We start from the raw sequence: 12,058 nt of genomic DNA, 5'->3' as shown, positions 1-12,058 counted from the left end.
TGGCTCCTCCACCTCAACTTCAACTGATACTACTCAAACTCCTTGTTGTATGGTCCTTAAAATACTTCACTCAGCAGACTACCAGGATAGAATTTGACGGCCCACAGCAAATCCAATGAGCTGTCTGTACATGTCCCCCCTCCCCTGCTCCTCCTTCTTCCCTAGCTCTCAGATCCAAATGTCACATCAATAAACAGCCCATGAATGGTAACTACCTATCAATGAACAGCCCTTGATTTTCTCCTGATCTAGAGAAAAAACCCAAAATACTAAAGAAGAATTACTCCTGGGGGATTTCTGCATCACTGCGCCTGTGCAGAATTCATGTTGCCCACAGATTTCTTTGTTTCCCCATGGAAAAATGACTTCTGATGGGGAAGCAAAGGGAAGCCACAAGAGTGGTCATGTGCCCCTCCCTGGCAGTGCAGGCAGGTCAGTTTGGGTGCCTGGAGCAGCTGGTAGAAACATAAATCACTGCCAGGGGGAGGGATGTTGGGAAGTCATGCATGTGAGAGAGCGCCATTTGGTCCCTCTTGCTTGCTATTGTAGCACGCTCGGCTTGGTGGGGCAGGGTTTCAGGGTGTTTCTGAGGAGGTAGGAGTAGGGCAGGCTCTGTCCCCTCAGGCAGAACAGAATGTATACTCCTGGGGGAATTCTGCACCACTGCGCCATGCAGAGTTTTGCAGAAAGTAATGTGCATGCAGAATTTCCTTTCTCTCACAGAAATGGGCTGCAATGCTGCTAGCTGCCACTAGAGACCACTGGACCCAGCAGAGTCCAGCTCACATATAGAAGACACTGTCTGGGGGAGAGAGACGGAGCTAGAAGGTTCCTGGCAGCTGTAGATCCCAGCATGCCCTGAGGGAAGGAGAGGATGGTATAAACAGCACAAGGTGTAAGGCAGGTCCAGGACTTGTTACAAGGTGTTTTGCTATGACAAGGGCTATAAGATCTTTAATGACCAGAAGTAATCAGGATCTTCATTTTTCAATGTCATCTGGAACACGGCAATTCCAGCAGCCTATTGTCCCCTAACATTATGCCAGGGTATTGGTTCAATACGGATTCAAAGGGAAGAGTCCCAACCTACTGAATCAGAGACACCATTTCCTGCCGCACCTGCATTTTTCTGGAAGCTCTCCCAACCTTAATCTCCAGCCTTATTCCTTCCCCTCACCAGACCATGCCCATGTGCGTATGCATGCTGGGATTGGGGATGGGAAACTGCTAGGTAACCGTTGTAGCAGCATATCGCACACACCTGTGATTTCACAGCTAGGCCTGGTCTACACTATGACTTTAATTCGGATTTAGCAGCGTTAAATCAAATTAACCCTGCACCCGTCCACACAACGAAGCCATTTATTTCAAAATAAAGGGCTCTTAAAATTGATTTCTGTACTCCACCCCGACAAGCGGAGTAGCGCCAAAATCGATATTGTCATTTCGAATTAGAGTTAGTGTGGCCGCAATTCGATGGTATTGGCCTCTGGGAGCTATCCCACAGTGCACCATTGTGACCGCTTTGGACAGCAATCTGAACTCGGATGCACTGGCCAGGTAGACAGGAAAAGTCCCACGAACATTTGAATTTCATTTCCTGTTTGCCCAACGTGGAGAGCACAGGTGACCACAGATAGCTCAGCTCATCAGCACAAGTAACCATGCAGGCCAATAAATGAAAAAGAGCACCAGCATGGACCATACGGGAAGTACTGGATCTGATCGCTATATGGGGAGGGGATTCAGTGCTAGCAGAACTTTGTTCGAAAAGACGAAATGCCAAAACTTTTGAAAAAATCTCCAAGGGCATGATGGAGAGAGGCCACAATAGGGACTCAGATCAGTGCCGCGTGAAAGTCAAGGAGCTCAGACAAGCCTATCAAAAAACAAAGGAGGCAAACGGTCACTCCGGGTCAGAGCCGCAGACATGCCGCTTCTACGCCGAGCTGCATGAAGTTCTAGGGAGGCCGCCACCACTACCCCACCTCTGACCATGGATTCCGAGGTGGGGATAATCTCATCAGCTACACCTGAGGATTCTGAGGACAGGGAAGAGGAGGAGGAGGAGGAAGAGGACGAGCTTGCGGAGAGCACCCAGCACTCCGTTCTCCCCAACAGCCAGGATCTTTTTCTCAGCCTGACTGAAGTACCCTCCCAAGCCAGTATCCAAGTCCATGACCCCATGGAAGGGACATCAGGTGAGTTTACCTTTTAAAATATAAAACTTGTTTTAAAAGCAAACATTTTTTAATGATTACTTTGCCCTGAGGACTTGGGATGCATTTGCGGCCAGTACAGCTACTGGAAAAGTCTGTTAATGTGTCTGGGGATGGAGCGGAAATCCTCCAGGGACATCTCCATGAAGCTCTCCTGGAAGTACTCCAAAAGTCTTGCCACAAGGTTTCTGGGCAGTGCAGCCTTATTCCGTCCTCCATGGTAGGACACTTGACCACGCCATGCTTGCAGCAAGTAATCTGGTATCATTGCATGACAAAGCCTGGCAGCGTGTGGTCCTGGTGTTTGCTGGCATTCAAGCAACATCCGTTCTTTATCTTGCTGTGTAGTCCTCAGGAGAGTGATATCGCTCATGGTAAGCTGATTGAAATACGGGAATTTAATTAAGGGGACAGAGGTGGCCGTTCCTACTGGGCTGTTTGCCTGTGGCTGAAAAGAAATCCTTCCCTGCAGTTAGCCAAGCACGGGGGGTGGGGGGGGAATTGGCCCTGAGCTTTTCATGTTTGGCTAGCAGGGATCTTCCCTGTTACCAGCCACACAGTGGCGGGAGGAGTACAGCGATCATCTCAGATAATTCATGGCGGGAGGGGAGGCAGGGGGTTAGTTTGGTTTCTGCAGGGATCTTCCCTGATACCAGCCACGCGGTGTAGGGAGAGATAAAGCGATCAGCCCAGAGAATTGGATGGGGGGGGTTAGTTTGTTTTCTGCTGCTGAAGGTTAACAGGAAAACTGCAGCAGTCAACGAGCTTTGCTTGGTATGTGGGAAAGGAGGGTGCAGAAGCCGAAAGACAATGGCTTACCATGGCCGCATGCAAGCTGAATTCTGTTGCCCAGACCTGCGTCTGTGATCTCTAACACCAAAGCCACAGGCACTCAATATTAAGATGGAAAATGCGACCTTGTACTGAAATCACATGTGCTATGTAATGTGAATAGTGTTGTTCACCATGAAAGAATATAGGCATTGTTCTGTAAAATGTATCATTTTAAAAACTTCTCTCCTTTTTTTCAACCCTCCCTCCAGCAGCTGCAAATTTTTCAAGGCTCCCTCCTCCATCCCAAAGGCTATCTCAGATAAGGCGGTGGAGAAAGAGGACACGAGACGAGATGTTCTTGGAAATAATGGAATTCACCCACAATGAAAGAGCTCATTTGAATGAGTGGAAGGACATGGTATCTAAATTTACAGGAAAGATGCCAGTGAACATGAGGTCATGAGGGATGCTCGAGATCAGAGGTGGCAGGCTGCAACGCTGGGGCTACTGTGTGATCAAACAGACATGCTCCGGCGTCTGGTGGAGCTTCAGGAATGGCAGCAGGATAACAGACTGCCGCTGCAGCCGCTGTATAACCTCCCTCCTCCCTCACCATGTTCCATATTCTCCTCACCCAGATGTGTAAGAACGCAGTGCACCCTCCATGCACCCTCCCACTCCACCCCAGTGGACAGCCCAACCAAAAGGCTGTCATTATATTGAATTTTTTCAGTGGCCTTTTATTTCCCTCCTATCCTCCTCCCAAACCTCACCCAGATTACCTTGTTGGTTCTCTCCCTATGTTTATAATCAATTAATAAAGAATACATGAGTTTTAAATGATAGTGACTTTATTTCCTTTGAAAGCAAGCTGGGGGAAGGGGGAGGGTGGGTTCCTTACAGAGAATGAGTCAATAAAGGGGGCGGGTTTTCATGAAGGAGAAACAAACAGAAATTTCACACTGTAGCCTGGCTATTCATGAAACTGGTTTTCAAAGCTTCTCTTATGCACTACGCTTCCTGGTGTGCTCTTCTAATCGCCCTGGTGTCTGGCTGCGCGTAATCAGCAGTCAGGCGATTTGCCTCAGCCTCCCAGCCCGCCATAAAGGTCTCGCCCTTACTTTCACAGAGATTGTGGAGCACACAGCAAGCAGAAATAACAATGGAGATATTGGTTTGGCTGAGGTCTGAGCGAGTCAGTAACGATCGCCAGCGACCTTTTAAATGTCCAAATGCACATTCTACCACCATTCTGCACTTGCTCAGCCTGTAGTTGAACAGCTCCTCACTCCTGTCCAGGCTGCCTGTGTATGGCTTCATGAGCCATGGCATTAAGGGGTAGGCTGGGTCCCCAAGAATAACTATTGGCATTTCAACATCCCCAACGGTTATTTTCTGGTCCAGGAAGTAAGTCCCTTGCTGCAGCCATTTGAATAGATTAGTGTTCCTGAAGACGCGAGCGTCATGAACCCCTCCTGGCCAGCCCACATTGATGTTGGTGAAACGTCCCTTGTGATCCACAAGTGCTTGCAGCACCATTGAAAAGTACCCCTTGCGGTTTATGTACTGGGTACCCTGGTGCTCCGGTGCCAAGATAGGGATATGGGTTCCATCTATCGCCCCACCACAGTTAGGGAATCCCATTGCAGCAAAGCCATCCACTATGACCTGCACATTTCCCAGAGTCACTACCTTTCGTAGCAGCACCTGAGTGATTGCTTTGGCTACTTGCATCACAGCAGCCCCCACAGTAGATTTGCCCACTCCAAATTGATTCCCAGCTGACAAGTAGCTGTCTGGCATTGCAAGGTTCCACAGGGCTATCGCCACTCGCTTCTCAACTATGAGGGCTGCTCTCATCTTGGTATTCTGGTGCTTCAGGGCAGGGGAAAGCAACTCACAAAGTTCCAAGAAAGTGCCCTTACACATGCGAAAGTTTCGCAGCTACTGGGAATCGTCCCACACCTGCAACACTATGCGGTCCCACTAGTCTGTGCTTGTTTCCCTGGCCCAGAATCGGCGTTCCACGGCTATAACCTGTCCCATTAACAGCGTGATCTCCAAAGCACCGGGTCCCGCGATTTGATAGAATTCCATGTCCATATCCTCATCACTCTCGCCGCCGCGCTGCCGTAGCCTACTCCTCACCGACAGGTTTTGCAGGTTCTGGTTCAGCATAAACTGCACGATAACGCGTGAGGTGTTCACAATGTTCATGACTGCTATCTTGAGCTGAGCGGACTCCATGCTTGCCATGGGATGGCGTCTGCACTGTTCACCCAGGAAAAAGGCGTGAAACGGTTGTCTGCCATTGCTTCCCTGGAGAGGGGGGAGGATATACCCAGAACCACCCGCAACAATGTTTTTGGCCCAATCAGGCATTGGGATCTCAACCCAGAATTCCAATGGGTGGAGGAGACTGCGGGAACTATGGGATAGCTTTGGGATAGCTACCCACAGTGCAGTGCTCCAGCAATCGACGCTAGCCCCGGTACATGGACGCACACCACCGAATTAATGTGCTTAGTGTGGCCGCATACATTCGACTTTATACAATCTGTTTCCAAAATTTGAATTATATAAATTCGGATTAATCCCGTAGTGTAGACATACCCCTAGTGTCTTCCTTCCTTTTTCCATGGAGGCATACGCTGCTTTCACTTGCCTACATTTTGCAGCACTTTCACTTGTCCTGCTGCACATTCAGATGCTGAAAAGCTCAAAGATAAACGCAACAGTTTACTCATTCAAAATAAAACAAAACCCACCATAAAATAGAATTAAAAGGCTTGGGAATTCTGGGCCATTGTCAATAAATCCAGGAGCTACACAAAGTATGTCTGAGAGAGGAAGGCTGTATCTAGGGGTTAGAACACCAACCTAGGACACAGGAGATCTAGATTCAAGTCCCTGCTTTGCCAAAGACTTTCTGTGAGACCTTATGCAGGTCATTTTGCCTCTCTGTGCCATTGTTTTATCAATACAGATAACAGCACTTCCCCCTTCCTTACAGGGTTGTTGGGAGGATAAATACCTGGAAGACTGTGCAGTGCTCAGATACTATGGTAACAGGGGCAAGGTCCATACCTAATAGTTTTAGAGAGTTGTATAGTAAACATTCTTATAGAACAGGAGCCATGAAAGCTTCCTAAAAGTGGGGGGCCACGGGTGCCAGAACTGTGACCCTGCCCCCACGCTGCCCCTTCCCCCAAGGCCCCGCCCCCTGCTCTGCCCCCTTTCCCCCACTGCTCGCCCTTAAGGCCAGTAAAAAAAGTGATGGAGCCATGGCCTCCTGGGTCCTCCCATTCCAGTGCCCTGTTATAGAATTCTTGCTGCAAAGCCTTATTCTGCACATACATTAGCTTTCTCTCCAAACAGGCAATCACACATGAGGCTTTGGCCTCCAGGGCTGTCATTCTTGTGTCTTTCACCATTACTAAATTCACTCAAATATTAGGAAAGGAGCTAATTAGACACTTTGATTTATGCAGCATATATATGTAAAAAAAAAAATCTATCTTTCTGTGAGAAGCAGATTAAGGTTCTTGAAGCTAATTCATTAAGGTGTAACAGATGGAATTGCTGCCTGCTTCCATTTAATTAATATGAACATCTCCATTCAAAATCATATTTCATTCAAATCCAAGTGTTACAATGGGGTTGCACAGTGTTTTACTACCTTACCGGACATAATCCAGCTTTTGCTGCAGACTTCACACTCAGCATCATTCACTATCCCTAGAATGGACTGGCTCAGCCCTCTGCAGTTTTGATTGCTCTATAATTTCGCTTAACAAGCTGCCAGCTGAACTTTTCCTGTTATTGCTCCTTATGCAACTCACTTGGCTCTTCTGCCTAAGGCCATAGGTTCTGCATAATCACATTCAGTCCTGAAATCTAATCTAGTTACATTTGTAACCCTATTATCTGAAGCTCTGTTTTATCCCAATCCCTTCCTTGCACCCCCCACATCTCATGCTGGGGGGCTAGGAAGGGATTTGGATAATTCAGTGGTTAGGATATTTGAACAGAGGACTGTCCAGCCAGGACTGTGAAGAGGCTGAGCCCCCCGCCATAGGGGTGGCCTCCTGCTGCTGAATAGTTCCTGAGGCAGTGCAGGGAACCCTCTGCAGCCCCACGTCCCTGTCTGACGCAAGGTTCAGGGAAGGCTGTGGTCTTGGGGGGGCAGAGCAGAGTCCTGGCCAGGGGTCTCTTTCCTGCTTTGCCCCACACCTTGCGCCTGCAGAGATTGGGTATAGCTGAGTGAAGGGGACTGAGCAGAGACCTCCCATCAAACTGCAAAGGGGAGGAAGGCATGGAGGCGGGAGAGGTTCAATGGCTCCTGCTGTCTTGATTATCTGGAGTCCAAATTAGTCAATAAAATCCATGTCCCCCAACCTAGTTGGATAATTGAGAGTATACTGTGCCTTTAATTTTCAAATTGCACTGTGCAATTTTTTGGGGGTAAATGGGCAGGTGAGTACAGCAGAAGGACCAGGCTGGTACTGGCCCAAATGCCCAGCCATTTCTACAGATTTTATATTGGCAATTCATGCAATTTTATCAGGAGTCTCGTGATAGTTGGTGTTTTTCTTAAAGCCCCAACTCCTGGAGTCTCCTGATGGAAGCTGAAAATTTCAGCTTCCATTTTAAAACAGAAGTTTCTAATTCCAGAGGCAACCTTGCCTAAAGTATAAAGAACCTCAAATTTATTATTTTTAAAAATCTCATGCACTTGGGGGGCCTGACTGAGTGCTCGGGGTTGACAGTACTGGATGCAGAAGTAGTCATTAGAGGACCTTCAACTGATCACATTTATCTGAATGGGGTGTTAACCCTGAAGGCTAATGTTAGTCTATCTTTCAATATTGTTAACTATTTTATTGCCATCATTTTAACCAAAATGCTACTCCAGGTTTGTGGGTGGAGCTTGGGTTTAATGGTTGGAGTTTAACTAGAAGATTAAACCCTTTTCCCCATCTGACTCTTAGATACGGATAGTGAACTGACCTCCAAACACCTCTTGCCATCTTATCATACAATAAGGATTTTAAGAATCGGGTCAAGAGTTGAGCACAGGATTTCCTGTTCTTCAGTGAACCACTCCCAGGGCTGTGCATGGAATGTGGGAGTGTGCTTGTGCTTTGCTGAACTGTAGCATTAGGTTCAACAGCCTTACAAGTTCAGGAACAGGATATTTCACCAGCAGCAGGTTGCTGGAAAGGAATGTGCTGAGCAAAAAGGAAGACACTTTTCCCCAGCACCTTCCCTATGTCAGCATGAATCTCTGCTGAAGCGGAAGTAGGGCATGCTGCTCTAGGCTGATAGCAGGTAGCTCTGGCAACTGTGTTAGATTTCCTCCTGTCACATAAAAATTTCTCCACAACCTGTAGTAAAGGTGCATGCTGTTTACTATTGGCATGGGAAAAGCCATGCATATTTAAAAAAAAAACTGGACTAAAGGGTAAAATATAATTCAAACCAGCTGTTGTGCAACTTGTGATGCCCTCAGTTTACCCTATGTTACACTCAATCTGATCCCGGAAGGTTTTGAGGGCCTCACTGACCTCAATAGGAGTTGAGGGTGCTCAGCACCTTGCAGAACCGTGCCCTTAAATTACAGCCAGATGTAGCTGTAGTAGGCATATTTTTATGGGCACAATACCAGAAACAATTTAGAGTACGTTTTATTTCCACAAAAATAGCACACTGTTCCCATAACTTGGCTCTGACTCTCCGGAAGAGTCCTTGCCACATTCAAAGGAAAATGGTGGCATTTTCCATGCAGCTCCCCAAAAGCCTCTTCACCCACCTACTCTACTCCAAGACTCACGCTAAGCAAGGAAACCATTGCCTTTCATATTGTCACGTTATACCCAGCTAGCTGCGCTAGCATTAATCTAATGAATCAGTTATGCATCTATAGCTGATATGCTACTGCTTAACAGTGAGTTGTCTTTCTAGAGCAGCGTTTCCCAAACTTGGGATGCCACTTGTGGGGAAAGCCCCTGGTGGGCCGGGCCTGTTTGTTTACTTGCCGTGTTCACAGGTCCGGCCGATTGCGGCTCCCAGTGGCCGCGGTTCGCTGCTCCAGGCCAATGGGGGCTGCTGGAAGTGGCGCGGGCTGAGAGACGTACTGGCCGCTGCTTCCAGCAGCCCCCAGTGGCCAGTAGCAGTGAACCACGGCCACGGGGAGCCGCAATCGGCCGGACCTGCGGACGCGGCAGGTAAACAAACCGGCCCGGCCCAGCCCGCCAGGGGCTTTCCCTACACAAGCGGCATCCCAAGTTTGGGAAACACTGTTCTAGAAAAAATCTTAGTTGAGAATCACAAGGTGCGTTAGAGCCATTACTTCATGTCTGAGGCACAGAGCTGAAGAGACTTAAAGCCATTGAGCCTAGTTAAGCTCAATCAATTTTAAAACTGGTGGGAGACAAAGTGTAGGCCTGGATTTAGATGGTTTAATGCAGCATGGCTCATTTTTACTAAACTAATTTTAAATACCCATATGTGTGTATATATATACACACTAGGACTTGAAGCCAGTTCAGGAAAAACAAATCAGGCTGCCTTAAACCAGATCTTCACTGAAGCTCTAAATGGTTTAAACCAGTTTAGAACCAGGTAGAAAGTTTCCTCATTGAGTCAGTGGCAGATCACCCCTGAGTTTCTCTACTCAACTCTACCTACTTGATAACAATCTGTCCTTCTATCCTGGCACAGGACAATCACTGAATGACAACCATCACCAGGGGGGGAAGATACAATGGAAATATCTAAGGGCTTGTCTACAAACAGAAGTTATGGTACATAATTTCTAGTTAAAGTAGTACAGCTTTTATACAGGTATGAAAGTGCTTATACCAGTATAGATTATTCCCATAGGGAAAGGGGAATAAGTTATACCAATACAAGGCACCTTTAGTCTGATATAACTGCATGTACACTAGTTATTTTACTGGTATAACTATTCTGGTAAAAAGCGAAGTCACACTCCTAACCAATATAGCTATACTAGTAAAACTTTTAAGTGTAGACGTAAAGCTTTAAAGTGAAAATAGCTAGATTCACTGATTGTATCATGTGTCCATAGACCCGTACTGTTGTCACTTTATGTACCTATTGTACTTCAGTACTTATAAGGCACTTTCAGAGTCTGCTCCTTTTGCTCTAGTTTGCATGAGTATAAGGACTTGTCTTTGTCAGACTTTTGTTTACCTCTTGTTAAAAAACCTAGATCCAACATGTGGGGAGTGTCCACATTAGCCTATACAAACATGTTATGTAAGTACTTCATGTTGGCAATCAATTGAGTCTAGTGCAGCCATACCCTAAGGGCTTGTCTACACTGCAAAGTTGTCGACAAAACTTTTGTCTTTAACGGGTACTTAAAAAAGCCCTCCCCTCTCCCCACAAAAGACAAAAGTTTTGCGGAGGCAAGTGGCAGTGTGAATACAGCTTCCTGCCGACAAAGCTAACGCCACTCATGGGGCTGGACGTATTTTGTCGGCAAAAGTACCAACAAAGTACCGAAAAAGAGTGTCGACACAGCCTTGTCGCTAAAAGCTGTGTGGTATAGACATGCCCTTAGACAAGTGTTAACAGGCTGAGTGATGGTCTAGTGACAGTTGTTACACATATCCACCAGGCTCTGTTCTAGACCTGGTAATGCACAGCATAAATAGCTCCTGTGCCTCTGGGGCAGGTTGGTAGAACGTTAGGTCATATTACAACACAACCTTGATCAGTTAACTCACAAGCTGGGGAGCATAACTTCACAATCAGAATAAACCTGGCAGCTGGTTGTGTTTAAACTTAGGATTCCAACAGGGCTTACACATTTTAATATCACATCAGCTCCTAATGGGACTCTAAATTGTGTTTGTACAGGAGCTGATTTTCCTAGTGAGGAAACTCTGGTTGAACATTCCAAGCATATTATGTTGTTGGGAACTTGTATACTCCATCTACAGGTCAAGTTTCAGAGTAACAGCCGTGTTAGTCTGTATCCGCAAAAAGAAGAACAGGAGTACTTGTGGCACCTTAGAGACTAACAAATTTATTAGAGCATAAGCTTTCGTGGACTACAGCGCATCATCAGAGATCTACAACCTATCCTGAAAGATGATCCTTTACTCTCACAGATCTTGGGAGACAGACCTGTCCTCGCTTACAGACAACCCCCCAACCTAAAGCAAATACTCACCAGCAACCACACATCACTGAACAAAACCACTAACCCAGGAACCTATCCTTGTAACAAACCCCGATGCCAACTCTGTCCACATATCTATTCAAGTGACATCATCATAGGACCTAATCACATCAGCCATACCATCAGGGGCTCGTTCACCTGCACATCTACCAATGTGATATATGCCATCATGTGCCAGCAATGCCCCTCTGCCATGTACATTGGCCAAACCGGACAGTCTCTACGCAAAAGAATTAATGGACACAAATCTGACATCAGGAATCAAAATACTCAAAAACCAGTGGGAGAACACTTTAACCTGTCTGGTCATTCAGTGACAGACCTGCGGGTGGCTATATTACAACAGAAAAACTTCAAAAACAGACTCCAAAGAGAGACTGCAGAGCTAGAATTGATATGCAAACTAGACACAATCAACTCCGGTTTGAATAAGGACTGGGAATGGCTGAGCCATTACAAACGTTGACTCTATCTCCCCTTGTAAGTACTCTCACACTTCTTATCACACTGTCTGTACTCGGCTAGCTTGATTATCACTTCAAAAGTTTTTTTTCTCTTAATTAATTGGCCTCTCAGAGTTGGTAAGACAACTCCCACCTGTTTATGCTCTCTGTATGTGTGTATATATATCTCCTCATTATATGTTCCATTCTATATGCATCCGAAGAAGTGGGCTGTAGTCCACGAAAGCTTATGCTCTAATAAATTTGTTAGTCTCTAAGGTGCCACAAGTACTCCTGTTCTTCTATCTACAGGTCAGAAGCTGGATTGTATCTTGGAAGATCTTTGTGCTAGCAATAGTAAAGCAGATAAAAGCATTGGGGTCAGTCAGCAGAGGAAGCAGTTCCCA

Source organism: Trachemys scripta, chromosome 7, assembly GCF_013100865.1.
Source record: "Trachemys scripta elegans isolate TJP31775 chromosome 7, CAS_Tse_1.0, whole genome shotgun sequence".
Classification (NCBI taxonomy): domain Eukaryota; kingdom Metazoa; phylum Chordata; order Testudines; family Emydidae; genus Trachemys; species Trachemys scripta.
Note: the sequence above shows the minus strand (reverse complement) of the source record.